The sequence below is a fragment of the Sylvia atricapilla genome, chromosome 1 (genome assembly GCF_009819655.1).
Source record: "Sylvia atricapilla isolate bSylAtr1 chromosome 1, bSylAtr1.pri, whole genome shotgun sequence".
NCBI lineage: Eukaryota > Metazoa > Chordata > Aves > Passeriformes > Sylviidae > Sylvia > Sylvia atricapilla.
This window is the reverse complement of record NC_089140.1, coordinates 86871592-86893132: the sequence shown is the minus strand read 5'-3', so window position 1 is coordinate 86893132 and position 21541 is coordinate 86871592. Positions and strand designations below refer to the sequence as shown.

General features: G+C 39.2%; 1 long non-coding RNA gene across 1 annotated transcript; it reads left to right on the top strand.

The window, feature by feature from the left end:
- Positions 1-142: 142 nt before the first annotated feature.
- Positions 143-3261, top strand: LOC136366259 (uncharacterized). The gene is made up of 2 exons (XR_010744496.1): positions 143-2587; positions 2631-3261. It is a non-coding gene; the product is annotated as an uncharacterized lncRNA (long non-coding RNA).
- The last annotated feature ends 18280 nt before the right edge of the window (positions 3262-21541 follow it).

Below are 21541 nucleotides of genomic sequence, written 5' to 3'. Positions count from 1 at the left end.
AGATACATTGCTGTTTGGAAATGTTCCTTTTCCAACATGAAATCATTTTATATCAAGAATTCACATCTGATGGAGTCTTGTTCAGTTTGTCCTCCTTTGAAATGAGGCTTCATTTTGATGCTTTCTGTTCCAAATTCATGAAGAACCATCCATATGGCATCCTTACTCAGTCAGTGTAGCTTCAGGAGCTCATGCTGTGTGCTGTACCTGACTGAGGAGCCAACTGTATGGTTCAGTAATGGTGCAGTAACATACACTACCAAAAAGAAAAGAAAAATGAGGAACAAAACTTGAAATGGCACCTTCATGGAATAGAAAATATTTGCTAATTTTCACCATGTTTAGAAAAAAAAAACACAAAAAAACCCAAACCCACAAAATACCACCTTATGAAAGGGCATACTTTGATTATTTGGGGTTTGTGTTTAGCAAGTGTCTAATTACCAGCAGATATAGAAGAAAGAGCTTGTCACTGGGTATTTAGCAATCTGTATTATTTTCTGAGCAGACTCAGCCTTCGTAAGAACAGTTTTGTTTAGATCAGTCTCACATTAATGTGAAAATAATCAAACTGATTGTTTTGACTTCTGGTCTTTGAAAAGGGACAGTTTGTGGTTATATTGCCTCATCTGCAAAAACAACCAGCAGTTCAGTGGGATAAGTTTTTAGCACATGGATTGTAGCTTTCAAAAAAACCAACTCAACCCACTCCCCCCTCCAAGGTCCCACAGCAACAAGTAACCAACAAAAAAAGGCCCACCACTCTGTGCAGTGCAGTTGTCTTAGGAGAGACCATCTTTTCTGTAATGCTTGTAGGCAAGAAGTTGATGGCCTTTAGCTTTACTGTGAACAGTTATTCCAAGAGCAGGTACTTACTAAGTGTATTTAGTACATTTAGTGTTCAATAATTTAGAGTTCAGAAGGGAATGCTCATAGTAATGCAAGACAATGTGGTCTTACGGTATTGTGAAATTCAAGTGTGCTGTTTTTTATCACTCTCCTTGGGGAAATTAGGCTTGTTGCAGTTAACTGTAGTGCCAAAGGGCTGGTGCTGTTTCTGACACTCAGAGTCTGAGTTAGCCTTTCCTTTCTGTACCTTGGCTGACCGCTGCTGTAGCAGAGCTGGCAGAAGTGACTGTGTGCCAGTTCACAGCCCAGCATGTGAGCTCCAGGTCACTGTAAATACTGACTGAATTGGATCCATGAAGGAGCAAACTGCAATGGGCAAGAATCTGGCACACATTCATTCTGCCAGCCTTACTACAATATGGTGGCTTTCAGCACAGGTGCACCATGACCAGTGAGGAGCAGAAATGACTTATTTTGAAAGGCTGCTTAAAAAAAAACCCATTTAACATTATAATAATACATATGATGCACATTTTTCAGAAGTTGATACCCACATGATATTGTTTTCCATGCCCAGTGTTGTGTTTGTGGGCATGTTATCTGTGGTACACTTAAGCTTGTCTGATTTCAAGCTCTATGTGGCTTCTCTTAAAGACACAGGGGAGGAGGATATAGTGGATGTGTACTTTGTCAGTGATTATTGGAATAGGAAATTCATAATGTGATTAATTAAGAAAAAAGCATTGTTGAGGGAAAATTAGATGCTATCTCCAGTGTTATCCATTGTGGGTATAAGCATAACTTTTGAAATAGGTGTATAGCTGCAATGTTAAACATTGTTTTTCAGAAAGCCTGAAAAAACAAAACTGGATGAAATTGTTCCCTAGTAAAAGCAGCAGCTGAATTGCTATGCTGCTGATCCCTAGGAGTACTGCAGAGTGTTGCCTTTCCAATGGACCTGATGCACTGAGGATGGAAAAATACCGCTATTCTACTGAGATTCCCAAGCTTTGCATCATTGGTAGTGGGTATTTTCACAGCTGCCTTGATTCCAGCATTGTGTTTATATTGTATTGACTTAAATTTGTCACTGTACATAGTCCCGCCTTAATGGATGCTACCTCTGGAAATGGCTGTCATTGCCTTTGAAGGTACTCAAGGGTGTTGGGGTTGGAGGTGGCATTCATGAGGTTTAATAGCAGAGGTAGCATTCTTCTAGAGATGCAGTTGCTTGCCTTGAAGTTTGCAATTTTACAAGAGAAAATTGATTTGCCAGGTAATTTTATTGAGTGCCAGCTGACATCTCTTAAATCCATGGATGCATCTTTATAAACTCTGTATTGACTTGTCCTTCTTAGTGTTATTTCCTACACTTTTTGCTGAAGCAAACTTCGACAATTTTCTTATTATCCCTATTTGTACAAAACTAGAATCACTTAAAACTCTTACAAAACTTCAGGGAGGCTTGATCTTTGACCTATCTGTCAGTTTTACTAAGGTAAAATTTGCCAAAATAGCTTTTAAGTGATAAAATTGGAAATAAGGAAAAAAAAAATGTGAAAAATTAATTTGCTGTTTTGAAACAACCAACAATGCCAGAAGTCATAAACATATTCAGGGATTCTACATTGGGTTTGTAAATGTATATATTGATATGCAGTGTTATATAAATTTTGGGAGTCTCTGTTCTATTCAGACTTCAACTGAAATTTTGTCCTATCCTTTTTTGTTTGGTGGGGTTTTTTGTGTGGGTTTTTTGTTTTGTTTTGGGTTTTTTTGAGATACCTGAGAACAAAGTAGTGCCTGTATATAATGGAAACAAGCAACATTTTCTACAGTTCATGTTTACTTGATACTGAGGAAGAGCTAAGCAAATCCTGGTAGTGTGACTACCACTGTTTTATTGTAGTTCATATAAAGTAGGGGAATGCTGCTAGTAATGCTTTGCTGAGAGATTGCTGTTCCTGGAAGTATTTGCACACATCCTCTAAAAAACTGCCAAAATTAATAGGTCATGAAATAAATCTTCAGTTCCCCAGGCTCCTAAACTCGTCCACACCTCCTCTGGTATCTTGTTTGGAATATGGTTTAGTACATGAGAGTATTGCTTCTATCCGCTTTTGGGAATTGATTCCAGGACCTAAAGGCATGGTTTGAGTGTCCATACTGAAATAGTATGTCCAATTCAGGAGGGAAGTGCTAATTGGAAGTAAATGCATCCTTGATCTGCTCTGCATATGGATGGACTTGGACAAATATAATTCATGTTGCATTGAATTGAAGATTAATTTTTTAATATAAATACTATTTGGTGACACCAAAGACAGGTTTGAATGAGAAGCAGGGCAGATTTGCTTGCAGCAGGGTGAATCTGCAAGCTAATGAATCAGAGTGAGTGCTCTAGCATATATATAAATATATATATGAAGAATTTTTAGAGTGATGTTTTAAAAGCAAAAAGTTGATTTCTTCTCCTAACCTCACTTTTTACCAGCTAGAGTGTCTTGTATAGTGATCCAATGAGGCCCTAAAGTCAAACAAATGTTTCATGGTATTTGTGTAGATTAAATGTAAGAAACATCACAGAGTCAAAAAGTAGCCATGCTACAAAAGTTTATTTGGCTTAAGGACTGGCATATAGGCTATAAGGTCAGAAAAACAAAATCCCAGTATTTACTACTCTTCCTGCCAGTCTTGGCCTAAACCTGAGTCTTTCTCAGGTATCAATAAAAACTACTTTTGTGCTGTTCATAATCTACTGTCTGTGTAGATCAGTGTTTTCAGCTTGTCATCTGTCATCATGAGTATATTTGGCAAGCATTCAATTTGTTCAGATTGTTGCCTTTAAAAACAGATTTTCTGTGCCCTGTGATGGTTGGATACCAATTTTTTATATCAGTCGTTAGGTGCTTACCTATATACATATATATATATATATATATATATATGCTAGCTAGCATTTGATGTTTCAGTCAAAAGAGATGGGAAGGCTGGGTGGTTTTTCCCCCTGGGGAAATTTCACCAAACCAAATCCAGAGAAACTTTTAACATCCTATCTTAAGACTGGCTACACCCTACTCAAACCTAACAGCAGATGTTTTGCATTACAGAGCACAGGTTGTTCTAAAGTGTGTGTTCCTACCAGGCCCCATGGGGATTTGGAGCAATAACTTCCATTGTGTGTTGACACAAATTTTGTCTGTATATGTGATACATCTTCAGAATGGAACTGTTTTCAAAACCAATGTTTTTGTAATCAGGTTCGGTACACTACCTGGTTTTGCATGTATAATTCTGACAATATAACCCCTATGTCCATTGGTGGCCCAATAAAATGTGTAAGTTAAGGTTGAAAACTACTTGTGTAGACTGCAGGGGTGTTTAAACTAAATAAATTTGATTGTATGCACCAGTTCTCATCCTAATAAAAATGGGTTTTGTAGCAGGTTTAAGAAGCTTTTAACTTGATATTGTATTCACACAGCAGTCCTTTGTAAGCACAGAATGGTTAATATATTTTGAAATAAAATGCCATTAACCTAAAGAGAACTGAGTTTGATTTGAATTATGGGCTTTTCAGAATCAGCCACAAAGGCAAGCAGTTAATCTGGTGACATAACAGGTGTGCTGGAGGCAAAGCTGGGTCTGCTGTCCCTGTGTGTAAGTGGAGTCACTGAGAGAATCCATACTTCACTGTTCTTACATTTTCTGTGGGAAAGGGAAGGACACAGCCTCCCAGGGTAACTGTGGCTCTGCTGACACCTGGCAATTTGCTGCAGTGCCTGCAGTACCACAGCCACATGCCCAGACCCTACAAAAGCTCCCATTGGGCACCTGTAGGTAATTCAAATGACTTCCATTATGGCCTGCTCTCTGAACTGGAAATGGTTGTTTAGTGCCTGAGCAGAGTTTTAGATCATTCTATTGACTATAAAGCAAAAGTGATCAAATCCTCCCTGCATGACTGCTCGCCTTTTGGAATGAGATATGGCTGATGTTCCACTTTCCATCCCTCTCGCCGTTCTGGGAGCAGTCGCCTTGAAGTATTTCCTACAGGAGAGTCAGTTTTAGCTGGTCCCTCCTTAGTTCTCTGAAGGGGTCAAACCTGTTCAGTTCATATACAATGTGTGTGTGTGTGTGTTGGGGGGTGTTTAACAATTGACACTAGTAACATAATTATGATTTTATTTTTAATTGAGGCAAGTTTTCCAAGATGCTCAGAATTCCTTTTAAGTTAGAACCAAACCAAATGCATTTCTAATCAGGCAAGCCAAAGCACATCTATTTCTGTGAGAACTCCTTAGCTCTTGTATGTGTTTTTTAGTCATTTTATTGTGCACATAATAGTGTTTTTATTAAATAAGGAGGTCTGTTCAACACCCATCTCAGATAAAGCTTTATAGTGATACAGCACCAACCTATCCACTCGGTCTCAACTGTTTCTTCAAAATAGTTTACGAGTTACATGTCCTAAATATTGTATAGTTCATTAATATTTTGGGAGTGGGAGGATGAAGATTATGGAGGAGTTATCAGGCAGATAACAAGCAAAAAATGTGCTTTTGAGTTTGACCAGAGATACAATTTAAAAGATTGCAGTATTTTGGCTTTACCACTTAAAAAATAGCAATTGGCATTTTGAGAAAAATACCCTAGACATTCAAATGCATCTAGTTGACATCCAAACACGTGGTGAATGATAACAAAACTGAAGGCCATTCAGAAAGGCACTGAGATGGTATCTCATGCTGTGTATAAAATTTCATGCTGCCACTGAATTATAGTGTGTAATCATATCAAATGCAAGAAGAACTCAACTTCCATACTTTTGACTGAAGGATGTTTGTATCAGTTAGCATAGCTTTATATCGAACAATTAATAGCTTTCTTCCACTTTCCCAAACCAGAAATTACTTTGTCCAAACTTTTTTGCACAAGAAAGTTTGTGTTTCACATCATCGTGAGTAGTTACTATTTTTGGTTCTGTTTTATTTGAGGTAATCTTTGAAATTAGAATATTAATGCTGCCATTACCTGTGCTGTGATGGGTCCTGACAACTTTTTTGAGGATCTGGTTCCCTGAGCATTCACTCTTGCAAGTGTTTTGGTAAAACTGGCAGATGGGAGGGTAGTTTAAAGAAGAGGCAGGTTAGGCACGCTAAACTCCTCCGCTGTTTCTATACCATTCCTTGTTGTAATAATAACTATAAAAATCTCCACCTGTTCCTTCAGCATATCTTGGTTTTAAACACTGAGGCTACTTGCAACACATGCAGGTGAAAGCAAGGCTTAAAGTATGCACCAACAACTGTTGTTTTACTGGTTTTCTTGGGTTCTCTTTTTTTCTCTTGTAGACTTACAGCTGTGCACACACTTGCATTCTTGATTCTTGATGGAATCAAATCCTTATGCCTTAGATAACTAGGCTCTTTCTTTTGATTTTGCCTTTCTTACCAGAATCTGATTTTTTTATGAACAAAAAATAAAACTAATATTATCTTGGCCAAACACCTGCTTTTCTTTAGAAGAGAAACAGCATAGAGAAGACCATTGTGATAATACTTTGAGAATTTTTGGTGCTTTCATAATTTGTTGATAAGTATCTTTCAGCTGAAGTTGTCTGAAGTTTTAGAGAAAATCATATAATCTTGTCTGGCCTGACTTAAGCCCTTCTTTTGTTTTATGAGAGAGAAAAATGTTTAATTTAGAAGCTTTTTGTGACTTAACACAGCACATCCTTTTTAAAGCACTGCTGACTGCACACTTGGATTGCTCAGAGAACTGGAGAGAAGTCAAATTGAAAGTTTGCACCTCGTGTTTCTCAGTTTTCAGAAAAAAAAATTCATTCTCAGAGTCACTAATGTAATTTGGCTTGTATAGAAAAGGTATACTTTGGTAAATTTTGGATTGTTCGAACTTACCATAGAATTATAGAATATGCTGAGTCAGAAGGGAGCCATCAGGATCATTGAGTCCAACTCCTCCCTCTGTGCAGGACATCCCAAAAAATCACACCATGTGCCTAAGAGCAGCACCCAAACATTTCTTGAACTCTGTCAGGCTGGTGCTGTGACCACTTCCCTGGGGAGCCTGTTCCAGTGCCCAACCACCCTCTGGGTGAGGAACTTTTTACTTATCTCGAACCTAAACCTCCCCTGTCACAATTTCAGGCCATTCCCTCAGGTTCTGTCACTGGTAACCAGAGAGAAGAGATCGGTGCCTGCCCCTCCTCTTCCCCTCATGAGGAATTTGTAACTGTGATGAGGTCTCACCTCAGTCTCCTCCAGGCTGAACAGACCAAGTGACCTCAGCTGCTTCTCATTCAACTTTCCCTTAAGACCCTTCACCAGTTCCTCAGTTTCTTTGGACATTCACCCTTATGCTGGTGAGATGAATTGGCTGCCCCCCATCTGCATGGGGTTATGGATTGAAAGGCTGGGAGCATTTGACATGGAGAGTTAGTAATTAGTCAGTGACCAATGGTACAAACAGGTTAATGATCGCCAGATTAACAATAAGCACTACAGCAAAGAAGCAATTCCATATGATTCTCTTCAATATTACCAACAGAAGTAACAGCCCTGTCAGAGTTTAAATAATTCATCTTTCTTAAGATGATGCAGTCAATGACTTGTAATGATGAATATGTTTATAATTACTATTCAAGGGAGGATATCCAGGTAGGTTTATCAAACCAGAGGTATTTTCGAGACCTGCTCTTACTAGCTTTAGAACTCAAATTAATGATGGTAAACTTGGGAAATGGCAGTCCTGCCAGCCAGAATCATTCCAGGGATTTTGGCTTGGGTGATTTGGAGGCTTTACACGGTAAAGTCAAGATGACACATGTTCAGTAAGTGTCCACATACAGGTTACAAGCCCAAAAAATAGAACAAAACAGTTGAATAATATGGATTGACAGTTAAAGGATAACTTCATTATTTTATGTTTCCTAGTGGAAAGATGGCTACAGGGTTTTTTGTAACAATGGTGTTATCAGTCTTGAAGTGAGAACACTGTGAGGCCCCAAGAGGACTTTGTAGTGTGGACTTCTGTTGTAAGATTTTGCTTAAATGTGATGCATTTCCAAAACCCCCAAGCAACCAGTCTGTGCATTTCAGAAAGAGAATCTAGATCTGATTTTTATCAAAGCAAATGGTTGCTTAGATGCCTGTTGAAGTAAAGTCCTAAAAAGGTCATCTTTCCCTGAGACGTGCTGGAACTTTTTCTTGGCCATGACAGTTCAGTTCTCATTTCAATTCAACCTGGTAAAAGTCAGAGCATTTTGTTCAGATACCTGATGGAAAGCCTAAAACCAGATTATATCCCCTTCAGGACACAGCAATGTCAGGTTTTCTTTAATTTTGTTGTTTTGGTTTGTTTTTGGTTTTTTTTAAGTCAATCTTCTACAGAGTTTTTCAAACAAATTCTGTTCTGTGTAGAGCAAAGGCTGCTGGCTTTTGTCAAATGCTGGTTTTGAGAGAGACTTTCAAGAAGTAAGTCAGTGACAGGGTAATTCAGAAGCTTACACACTGGGAATGCCAAACCTTTTCTTGTGCTTCTCAGTGGTCTGTAACTGACAGGTAATCAGCTATTTCTTTGCTTTATGAAACACGGTTAGTATGTAGGTGTAGCCAGACTGTCACTGCTGCACTATTGCAGTGGTGATTTTTCTGTTCCCCTTTTTTGATACAAACATAAGCTGCCTGTACACTCTAAGGCCAATTTCTTCATGAAGATTTAAACTGATTTTTTTTTTTGCCTTAAAGAGGAAATAAATTTGATTTTCTCTTTGAAGTGTTGCCAGTTACTGCAAATTGATAGAGTCCAACATGTTTTCCTAGCCATATTTATCTGGGAAAGTGTCAGCTAATTTGAATTCTCTGCTTACCTTCACTACAGGTTTACAAGCATTTAAAAGCTTGCCTTCAATGCACTTCTGCTCTTCTATGAAAGCAAATGAATGTCCTGTGGTGACAAAAGCTTCCAATATATTTAATTTTCTAGCCAGAATGAACTACTTTGCAGTGGTAGCTACTAAGTAGCTAAAGAGGATTTTCTCAGTATCTGTACAAGAATATCTGATTTGCCTGCATTTTCAAATGTTGCTGTTCTCCTTATCTCTCAGGAATAAATATTTGAAGAAAATGATTCTGAGTTTTAGTTCTCCCAGCTGTAAGAAATTCACCAAGGCCATAGAGCAAAAACACCAGCCTCTTCCTAGATACAGCAGCTGGTTTTCTACACCAAAGTCCTATCTTTCAAAGTAGAAGTGCTCTGAAAGTTCATATGAATTAAATAAAATTTGAAAAACAATTATTAGACTAAATTTCAGTGATAAAGGGGTTTCCTGTCTTCTGGGCAGTCATTCACTTGGCAGTCTTGCCCAAGGGAATGCTTCCATTTGAATTGACTGTGAAGAGTTTTGTTGACCTCACGGACTCCTGTGAGACCTGACAAACACCATGTCAAAATAAGATCAAGATTAAAAAATTGGTAACATACCTGAAAGCTTAATTATAAAATAATAAATAGGAATACTTCTAGAAAACACTGTAATGTAGGAGGAAACATTATAACTACTTGAAGGTTAAATGTGAAAACTCTCAGGTCTTGCAATGATGGGGTAAAAATTCTGAGAAATCTTGATTACTTGTCAAATTTATCTCATTAATAGAGCCAAATGCAAGGTGATGCATTCAGAAATACACATCTTTTATGAGGATTATATTTTAGAAGCTAATCCCCCTTAAAGCATTCAGGGTTCAGTTTAGATATCTAACAGGGTGAAAATTAGTGGTGTTGGATGATGATTAAAACAAATCATTCTATATTGAAATAAGTCATTCTGTAGGTGGCTGGCTGATGTTTTACTATCTTCAGCCCTTGTTCTTGTGGAAGACTTCAGCTTGCTGATGTCTCCTGTAAGCTCAGCAGGGCAGCAAGGAGGCAGTCTAGGAGATTCTTGGAGTGTGTGGGAGAGAACCTCCTCACACAGCTGGTAAAAAATGAGCCTACAGGGGGAATGCCCCACTAGACTGTGGCTTAGAGAAGTGTTGGTGGGGGATGTGATGGTCAGAGGCTGTCTTGGGCACAGCGACCATGAAATGATGGAATTTTCAATACTTGGAGAAGTGAAGGGTGGGGAGGTGGAGGTAAACAAAACTCTCTGAGGGTGACTTTGGCCTGTTGAGGACGCTGAAATTGGAAATTCTCTTGGAAAACAGCCCTTTAAAACAAAGGGGCTCAGAAAGGCTGGATGCACTTCAAGAAAAATCTTGAAGGCTCGGGAGCAGGCTGTTTTATGTGCTAGGAAGATGAGTTGGCAGGGAAGAAGACCAGCCTGGCTGAGTAGGGAGCTTTTGCAGGAACTTGGTGGGGGGGGAAAAGAGGGTCTATCACCTTAGGAAAAGGGACAGGCAACTCAGGAAGTGTTTAAGAATGCCATGCAGAAAGAAAATTAGGGAGGCAAAGGGTGATTTAGAACTTAACCTGACCACTTATGTAAAGGATAATAAAAAGTGTTTTTATAAATACTTTAATAACAAAAGTAGACCCAAAGGAAACCTTCATTCTTTATTGGGTGTTGTGGCGAATAGTCACCAAAGATGAGAAGGCGGCTGAGGTACTTATCACCTTCTTTGCCTCAGTCCTCAGCAGTAAGACCTGTTATCCTTAGAACCACTGGCCTCCTGAGCTGGTGGACAGGGACAGGAATAGGAAAGGGTCCCCTGTAATCCAGGAGGGAACAGTTAGTGACCTGCTGGGCCACTTAGGTGCTCACAAGTCCATGGGACCAGATGGGATCCATCCCAGGAGGATGAGGGAGCTGGTGGAAGGATTCTCCAACCTCCTCTGTCATTTGCCATCAGTCCTCACTGGAGATGTCCCAGATGTTGGAGGTTGGCCAATGTGACACCCATCCAGAAAAAGGGCCAGAAGGAGGATGCAGGGAACTGCAGGTCTGTCAGCCTGACCTTGGTGCCCAGCAAAGTTACGGAGCAGATCACCTTGAGGGTGATCACGCAGCATGTACAGGACAACCAAGGAATGAGACACAGCCAGCACAGCTTCAGGAAAGGCAGGTCCTGCCAGACCAGACTGATCTCCCTTTATGAGCAGGTGACCCACCTGGTGGATGAGGGACAGGCTGTGGTTGTGTCTGCCTGGACTTCAGCAAAGTGTCCGCCTCCCATGGCACCACCTGGAAAGCTGCCAGCCCACAGCTTGGACTGGTGGGACTTTTGCTGGGTTAGGAACTGGCTTCATGGCCAGGCCCAGAGCAGCTGAGGGAGCTGGGGTTGTTTAGCCTGGAGGAGAACTTAATGCTCTCTCCAACCACCTGAAAGAGTGCCTAGGTGGGAATCAGCCTCTTCTCCCGTTAGAAAGAACAGGATGAGAGGACAGTCTTAAGCTGCACCAGGGGAGGTTTAAGTTGAATATTAGGAATAATTGGTTCACAGAAGAGTTGATTAGATATTGGAATGGACCACCCAGGGAGGTGGTGGAGTCACCATCCCTTCAGTTTGAGAAAAGACTGGACATGGCATTCAGTGCCATGGTCCAGTGGATATGGTGATGTTGGATCATAGGTTGGACTCAGTGGTCTCAAAGGTCTTGTCCAATCTAATTGATTCTGTGATTCTGTGAAATATGATCCTTGGATGTGTAAAAATATAGCACCATACATGTCTTTGACAATAATGGAACTGAGAAAATATTCAGCCTAGTCCTGAGGCTCATGCACTGGAAAAGGTTTTTGGACTGTAAAAAAAGGTCTGAAATCAGAAAAAGATGATTCAGTCCTCACATTTTTTTCTTCTAACGTGAGATTAAAAAAACTTCATTTCGGTGTTTAGACAAGAAAGAGATCATTGACATTGGATTGATCAAAGTCTAGGGAAAAGCAAATTGAAAAATCAAACGGGCCTCCTTTCAAGCTGGAAAAATGTCAATATCAGGTAGCTGGAAGTTGATTCCAAACAAATTTGGACTCGAGTTAAGGTACATGTTTTAACACTAATTAACCAGTGGAAAAATCTCACTGAGGAAGGTATTAATCATCCTTGAGGACTTAAAATCATTCATTGCACTGTCTAGGACAACTGAGTTTCTGAACTAATAAAGTCCTATTCCCTCTGTTTAGTAGGTTGGAAAATAAGGTCTAGAAGAATAGCTTTATCACAAAATTCTGTAAATGCATAGAATAGGGAATATTTCATTCAGTTAAATTCCCTCTTGTGTTTAAAGCATCCATAGTTGTCTGAAGAGATAAGCAAGGCCTGCTCTATTGGCAGCTGCGAGATCAGCATCTGAAATTTCAAGATAGTTCCTTCCATGCTACCGAATTCTGTCCTTTAATGTATTTTATTATAGCACAAAAATGGTGGCTGCACAAGGGCATTTTTGCTGGAGATTTAGGAATGGAAATGGTTTCATGAGTCATGCCAAAGCCAGATAAATTTTTCATCTCTGTACAGTTTTCCTTTGATGTTAGCTTGTTGACTTTCATGTTTTCCAAATAAATACCTGTGATGTCGAATGAAAAAACATTCTGTATTTTCTGTCATTTTCAAAAACTGATGCCTTGCCTTGATCTCTCTTAACAGCAACATTTGCTGCTTGAGGTGCTGGAAAACACTGTCAAATTTTCTGGTTTGCTTAGGCTCTGCCTCATTTTCCTCAGAGTCAGTATGTTTCCTGGAACAGCCTGTAGTTACTACTTATCCTCCAAGTATTAATTGCTCCTTAGTGAAGGAGCAATCTAATCCATGGTGCTCTAGGGTGCACACGAATGACCTTGTAGATTTGCTGAGTTGGTAAAAGTACAGAAGAGTCCCACTGCACTGTTTGTTCCGTTGGCTTTGTTTTTTAATCCTTATGAAATCCAGTTGAGAAGATGAACTGGGTAAACTGTTGCTGGCGGCACCCTCTTTATCACAGTTAAGTGATACTGAGGTAGTGGTGCAGTTTTTGTAAAGAGACAGACCCTTTTCATGTACTGTTTGCTCATGACTAAGTTTTATCTTTAAAACCATTTTTCCCCTTATAATAAAAAAAACCCAAAAGCAAAAATCAAGTGGAACGTTTTTGCTGATACATGGAGTCGTTTGTGGAAAAAGAATGGATATTCCTACTGCCAGACAGTTCTTTCTTCTTTCGCTCTTTCCAGATTAGGGTATTTGGGTAACTTGTTAGCAGCAAGTCTCAGCCTACTGAGAACCAGGAGACTGTTGTTAAGTGTTTATTATTCACAGATAAAATGAGGTAGTGGGAAATTCTTGGTGGGATAAACAATGTTGATGTCACTGCTTTCCTTACAAATAGCAGGAGTTTAATCAGATACTTCAGAGGCACCAAAGTTAAACCTATGTACTAAGTGATTTTGAAGAATCCCACTCTGCTGAGTTAACTCTGAAGATGGAGAAAGCCAGTGGGATAGAAGAAGAGATCAGAATTTTGTTTTCCTATGTGTCCTACCTGTGTACAGACTACATCATGTCTGCTACCACCAAAGTTGCTTTATCTGAAATAGACTTTGGCGTATTACCTCACCAGGAGCCAACATGGGCTTTTGCAAAGCTGAAGCTGAGTGCTGTGGGGTAGATGGGTTGCAAGGGGGAAAGAGCCCTTTAGGTGTAACTAGAAGAGTCAGTGCCTCAGGTAGGGTCCGAAGGAAGGGAAATCCTGGAGGGGTGAGGCTGCCTGTGGGGTGAGGGCGTGTGGCTGCCTCCTGGCTGCCTGTTTCCTGGCGGCATTCTGCCTTTTGAGGCCGAAGCAACCTGTGGGAAGTGGGAACCCCCTCCTGGACCTGGTCTGAAGCCATCTTTTGGCTCAGTGGGAACTCCTATAACTTCTGTGGACTTGTTTAAAGTTCAAACCAGTTGTAAACTATTGAATCTTCTTGTTGCCCACTGCAGATTGGATTTACAGCTGCCTTTTCCCTGCTGAGGATTTACAGCTGCCTTTTCTCTCCTGAAAGGCTAAAAAGCAATCATGGACCTGCTGATGGTCCTGGCAGTGTTGCTGTGTCAGGGTTTCCTCAGGCTCTATCACAGTTAAAATCTTGGGCTCTCATTTTGACCACTGAGGGTGTTAATTACCTTTTGAGTTTCATTCCTCTTTTTCTTTCCAGGCAGCCCTTTTCTTCTCTTTGCCAACTGGTATAAAATATAGACAAGCAAGGGAAGTTGTTATTTGACTGTTGCTCTACATCCAATCGGAGACACAAAGTGGGGAAAAGGAAATTGGGATTTGCATGCCCAGTATAACAATTGCTATATGATTGAGTTCATCTTAATCCTCAAGGAAAATAAACTTTGTAGGATTACTTTTTTTATTATTGTGTTCCATGAAAGCTTTTTTTTAGCTGGATCTTGGTAGAGTTTGGCAGAGCTGAGCAGTTCATTAAAAAACAGACACCTGAGCTCTCCCAAACCTGTACTAGGCATGGTTCCTCTGCTTCCAGTAGCTGCACATACTCTCAGCTGACCTATTTTGCATGTTTGAATTTCAGCTCTTGGCACAACAGAGAAGTGACTGATGCTGTATTGTAAAGCAGGGCCAACATAAGCATTATATATGGGATTTTTAAAGTTATCTTGGTGGTTTAAACACTAATTGGGGAAACAAAATAAGCTTACTCTTCTTCATGAAAGCAGCCTGTGTGGAATGGAATGCTAATTCCTTACTGCTGCTACAGTAACAACTTCATGTTAAGTAGGTGAATTTATTTTTATATATAGTCTAGAGGCTATTGCTCACTCCATCTTAATAGGTTTTTAAATATTCAATGTGCAACACAACAGCTTTAACTGAGCAAAGAAACCACCCTCCCAGCTCTAGATGGGGAAAGCAGTTAGGAAGGAAGAGTAATGTTTTAGTATCTTAGGCAGAAAAGAGTATTCAACCCTCTTAGGCATGTTTTAGACATGGCAGTTGATAAAAAACAGGCTGGATGCAACCTTCTTTGCTTTTGGGGCTTGTTAAGAAAAGAATTATACTCTGCTCTTGTCCATTAGAAACATGCTTTTAAGGGGAGTTCCCAGCTTTTAGTCCTAAGCCAAAAAGCGTTGCCCCGGCAGTGCCAACAGAGTACCAGTGCAGATGAATATAAAACATCTCTGCCATAAATGTACCATAAGCAGTGCTCGGAGTGTGGCTGTCTGTGTGGGAGGAGAATGGAAGGGAAAAACCCCAAGGGTATGATTTCTGAATTCTGTAGGACTTGTCCATGTAACTTGCCTTTTCCAGAACATCTGCTTAGAAGATTCCTGACTGGGTTAGAACTTCATGGAACACAGACACTGCTCTTCAAAGGAAAAGCATTTTGCCAAAAAGTGAAGGCATCGTAGCACTGGCTGTGTACTATACCCCATTTTCATAGATGAGTAAACCATTGGAGTGAGACTGCACAGCTAAAAAGGAAGAATTACTTGGCAGCTTACATTATAGAGACTTCTCAAGATCTTTATTCTTAGCAGGTTTTGATGTTGCTGTTTGCAGCTGTGCTGATGACCATGTTCTTTCTAGAAGCTGCAGTTCTTTAAAAAAAAATACTGTCTTGCAAAGAATTTTGATGTTTCAGAATGAAATTGTAATTACAACAGGAAGTGAAAGCATAGGAAAATAGCACAAATTGAAAATGCAAGCATTCCCCACCTGAAATGGCAAATTTAAAATGGAGTTTTCCTGAAACTGAATTTAGAGTTTCTTTCATCTGTCATTGACCAAGTTTCAAATTACTTTTCCTAAGGTAAATACTGGGCAATATTTGCACTGATTCCATAAATTTCACTGGAATACTCCTCACAAATTATTTGAAATATTTACTGAGAATTGTCACGTCCCTGTAAGGGAAAAAAAAAAAAATCCATTAACAAACTTCTAAGAGGCAAATTACATATGGAAAAATTTTGGTTGTCCCAGGTTCAGAGGATAGGAGAGAATAGCCAAAGGAGTCCAGCAGTGAAAAATTTACTGCTAGCGTGTTGTAGGGCACACCAGGTTAAAATATTTCAATTAAAAAACTTCATCTTATCTTCAACAACAGCCGAAAGATGTGGAAGAATGTTTCTCAGTATGCTTCGTATTTCACATTTCATGAAGCTGCAATTCAAAACTCTCACTAATTCTGCTCTGAAAAGTCCTTTCTGGTAAGGAACACTCTTGGGATTACACTGGGTCTGTTGACTTTCAGGTACTTTGTGTGTTCTTACAATGACTCCATTAGTGGAATGCTCCTGAAAACCTAATGCCAGCCCAGGGCTTTATTGAACATTGCTGCAGTGGCTGGTGACCATGGGAGAGACAGATGCTCTGCTGGCAGCTTCATGCTTAAATGACAGTCTAAAGCAGACTCTGGAGAAAGAAGGAAGTTTCAAGTCTCTATGCTTCCTTTACTCCACCTTGATAAATTTGATTCGGACTATGTGGTCGAGCCAAGAAAGAGTTAAAATATGCTGGTCTGGAATGTGGTGAGCAGTAGGAAGTAACGCCCAGCAATTTGTGCACCCACAAATTCATTCAAGAACTACCTTCCATTTCAGACCAGCCTGGAACAGTAGCTTAAATAGACATTTGGGCAAGCAGCTAAAAACAATAATTAGAAGTTAGACATGAATAGTTACATGAGTTACTTTTAAGTAAATTTGTAGGCATAGCAGGTAATGAGTGCAATTGTTGATAGGGAAAGAGTGTAACATGATTGGTTATAGAAATGTGAAATTATTTGAGAAATAGGCTCAGACTTCAGTGAATAAAAACAGACACAAGTGATGTCATAAGAATTCTCTGAAGGCTTGTGTTTAACAGGCACAGTTGTTACTGCTAGTCAATATTATCACTTTCTTGGCAAATTGTTCCTGAGTTTACAGCTCTGGTATGTTTTTCTTCTTAAAAGAACAGTGCTGCTGGGGAGACCAGCATCCTCGGAAGGGAAAAGGTATTAGATCAGCAAAGCAACAAATAGGCTTTAAAACTTTGTAAATAGGAGTGGTTTTGCACGCAGACATTGCTACTGATCTTATCTTTAGCTTAGAAATAGATTATTTGGAAAGGAAATGGATTCAAATGTAGTCTTCGTTGTAGCAGTAATTTTCCAAGCTGGAAATTTCCAAGCCTACTACATACTCAATGTACTTCTCTAATTCAAATGCTTTTGTAAAACAGGCACTCAGCAGTGACCTTAGAAAATAAAGGTAGTTCCTTTGGTTCAGGAGAAGTGTGGTTTGCACACCTGGTTGAACTGCATCATTAAAAGAGTGACTCCCAGGGAAGAGATCCTGATTTGCAGGGAATTTATCTAATTACTTGCTGTGGTGTGATAAATTGTATTATCTTTCTAATATGTACTGTAAATACCTTGGGAGATATGTGTGGTATTTGCATATATTACAATTTTATCTCATTGACACTTGATAAATAATAATCATGCCATGATCATCAGAGTCAGCAAATTGTTTCATCCTGGGAACAGCTTAGTATCAGGTGCAATTACTGGCTAATTCTTAAGCCAACAGTTCTGGAGAAATGGCTACTTCCAGTGGATTATTTCAGAATTTTGTATGCAGTGTTGTCAAGAGATTTACACTGTTGTACAGTAAGACTGTTTTTCTTAGGGAAAGTATCTGTTGATTGGCTTTATCTCAGCAGGAACTTGGAAGGCTGTGTTGTCTCATGCATAATTAATCTGAAAGCAAAGGTCACTGAAAAGCTATAGCATTTAACAGACAGTGCTGGCATGCATTTGAATAATTTTTTTTTTCTTGCCTTGAAATATTTTTAAAATCTAAACTATGGCTTTTATGTACATAATAGAGCTGGCAACTATTTAGGCAACTCTTATACAACTTTTCATAAATATTCCCTTGACAGCTGAACATTTTTACCTCAAGTATATATTTTTCATAGAAAACAACACTGCTGCCAGTTTCTTTCTGAAGTCTGTCAAGGAAAGGGTATTTTGCTGTTGACATTTTCACTGGATTTTCAGGTGTTGCTGTAATATTTTACTCCTTTGTTTTATACCATCTATCTTGTCTTTGGCCAAAAGAAAGGAGAGCAGGCACACTGCTTGTAGGTATTTTTGGAATGGTATGGGAAAGTCTCATTGGAGTACCTGGTGACCTTTGGAGAACTTAGCTGCATCCTGAGGAAGACAAGTGAGGAATCCAGAGACTATAAATAAATCAGAGCATGATTGCACACGTCCAAATTTGATTCAGTTGGATTTATGAAATGGAAATATAAAAGACAACACTGACTGTGTGTTTATATGTATCCTTGAAGAGAGATCCCCTTGGGACAACAGTGCTCTTCAGCCATTGCTTTTCCCAACCCTGAGCAGAGCCCTGGCCTGAGCTTGGCCTTTGCAGTATGGGGAAAGTTCTGCAGGTGGGTAATGTGGCCCTTTTCTGTAGACACAGGATACAGACTTCTGTTTTTGTCTCTAGCAATACTTTAAGCTGCAGAGAAATGCTCTAGTTGCAGTAGATGATGGGGTTATAGGTGGAGGGACAGAGATATTTGCCATTCTCCTCAGTCCCTCACTCCAGTTAACATGGAGCTCTCTGATAGTTGTGCTGTCAAGGCTAACATTCAGGCTCAGGACTGAGTTACAGCAGTTCTGGCTGTCTCTGTGCTCTTAGCCCAGGGAAAATGTGAAGAAGTTAATTTAATAAAGTGTGTCTCAGCAGGGTTGCCTTGCCTTTGTCTTTTCCCTGATATTAGAGCATGTCCATCAGTTAGTTTTAGAGCTCTTAGGACCCAAGTAACTTAGTTGCATGTTCAAGCCCTAAGGTATCACCTCTGGAAAATATAGGAAAAAAAGTAATTTTTTTCATGAGTAGTAATGCACAGAAATATAAATGTTTTATGCAAAATCTTGACGTTTTAATTTCCGTTTTAACAGAAGTTATGAAACCACTGGATTTACTTTGTAATAGCTATATTTTAGAAGTCTTAAAGTTTCAAAAGTTTGATTTGTTTAGATACTGTTTTCAGTGTAGTCCATGAAGGCTAGATGCTGTTATCTAGCAACTGTGTGGTATGTCCTGTGAGATCTGCTTTGGGGCTGATAACATATATCCTTTGTGTAGGATAATCCTGATGCCTCAACAGTGCTTCAGAGAAGATGGAATTCAGCCTGTCCTTCTGTAAGGGGCTGTTCTGAGGTGCAGGAAAAAGGGCAGCTCAGCTGAATTACATGTTAATTTGTTCTGGTTTCCTCTTGCCTTTCCTTCTGCAAGAGATCTAAGTATAACAGTTATCGGATGATTTTTTTTTGTCATTCTTTGCAGTGAAATAAATACAAGAGCATTCTATAAATATGAATTATGTTTATCCAAAATAATGATGAAAGTAATTTTTTTGTATTGGATAAGAAAGCAGCTGGAGGGCTGTGTGCAAAAAATACCATAGTTTTTGTATACTCGTGCCTGTGTTGCAGAGACAGTAAAGAATTTATTTAGCTTTAGCTGAAAGATCTGAAGTGATAATTACATCTGTGTGTTTATCAAACATCTGCAAATTTTTCCATTTTGGTGGACACAGCTAGTGCCTCCACTGGTTATTTCTAACCATCCCTCTGAATCAGTGGCATGAAGAGCTGAGATTTTTAGAGCAGAAGAATGCAGTTTGCTATTGTGGAAATAACAGAGTCACATGCTGCCTGATGAAATGTCAGCCATAAGGTTCTTAAGTCTGAAAAATTCTGCAAAAGCAGTACTGTAATAAAAGACCCAACCCCAAAACCAAACCAAGCAAGAATTAATAAAAGTATCTGAAAACATTCCATGTCACACTTTTGTGAATAGATTGAATGTATTTTTTACAGGTTGGTGTGGAAGAAAAATTCCTGTTAAATATGACTTTCATGAAGAGTTAAACTTTGTTCAGAGGTTGTTTTTTATGCAAGTGCAAGTTGTAGTTAAGGCAATGGAACTACACTAGATTTTCTTTTTTTAAAGACTTTTTTTTTAGTGTAAAAGAAGTTGGTGCATTTTCCCTAATTAAATACAGTGCGATTACTATTTCATATTTAATTTTAAAATGTTCAGGAAATAAGGAAACACTAAATACAAGTTTGAGAAATTTAGGTAATGTAAGTAATAATGTAAAAAATATTTAAACTCTCTCCCCCTCAAAATAAAAGCCATCAACCATCCTACTATAAAACATATGGATGCGAAATTCTGCAACTTTTAACCAAGTTAGAGATTCTGTTGTATCAGCACCTGTGACACACAGTGAACACATTCCACATCTAGAATGTTTCATGTAGCATGGATTATCAGATTCCTTAATTTTGAAACTTCAATTTCTTCCATACGTGTACTTGTCTGACAAGAATTTGTATACAGATTAAAGTAAATAATTAATCTACCATTTTAGAACAAGTTAGCAAGTTTTAAAATATTAAAACCAGATTAGGGATCCATCAATTTAAATACGTTCAGCTTGGCAGACCACTTAGTTTCTCAGAATAAATGGCTGAAGTGAGGTTAATTACTGTCTTAAAGCCTTGATTTTCTATACACTGTGAAGGAGGAGGTATATATGAAGGTGGAAATAAGATTTGATTTTGATAATATTTTCCTTGGAATCAATTCAAGCTGACAGCTTTAAGACCTCCGTTCTGGGAAATGCTGAGCACCTGCAACTGTGAGAAATCAGTAGCAGCCAGGAGTGTTTTTCCTTCCAGGAGGTCGAGCCCTCTGTGACTAGGTCTTCTCAGTGGTGAAGAAAGATACATGAACGAGTTGAAAGAGTATCCACATGATGCAAAACCATTCAAGAGGTAGGTCTGGGTCATGTTGGGTATTATTACGTAAGCATGCATAGTTGTTTACTTTTTTAGAAAATGAAGGCACAAATACAGTTTGTTAGGTGAACAGAAGTTTCCCAAGAAAATAACTGCACATTTTCATAAAACTGTGAGGTATTTCTTCATTTGAAATGTGAAGAAATGTGATATTTACCTTATGCAAAGCTTTTGTGACTTTATTCTCTATTCTGAATGCTTCACAATCATCCAATAAGCAGTGGAGATGATTTGCTCATGGCAACATCTCTCAAGTAGGTAGGAGTCTCAGGGTGATGGTATAGGATAGGAGGAAGAAACCTAGTGTTTTCAGACAAATACATTAGTTTCTAATGAAACAATCACTGCCACAAGCTCTGACAATCCTGTGATGCCTTCTAGAAGCTGGTACAGAATATCCTGGTGAAAAAACAATTCAGTGCCCATGGCACATAGACTCTAGCAAATGAATCACCACTGAAAGCCTGCGTTTAACAGAGTAGCTATCTAAGTTGATGTTAATAGCAGGCATCCAGGCCTTTAGGGTTCTTATATCCACTTCAGTGGATATTGATTTGGATAATAAGAAATATCTCCTTAGGGAAACACTTGATAAAAGAGCTTAAAGCAAGGGGAAGTGATTTTGCACGGCATTGAATGTGAAGAAAGAGACTATTTAGCCAAACAGCAATCTCTGTGATCAGCTGTGTTTCTGACTTCTTATGCTGCCGCATTCCAAGTGTTTGGGTACCTTCCCTGGAGCCTGGAAGCTCTGCTACTCTCAGGGTGATTCTGCCCTTGACAGGAGGAAAGCTGATGCTGTTTGTGAGTGAGCTTCCTGAGCTGACCGGGGAGAACAAGCAGGGCCGGTGTATAAACCCCGGGCTGCAA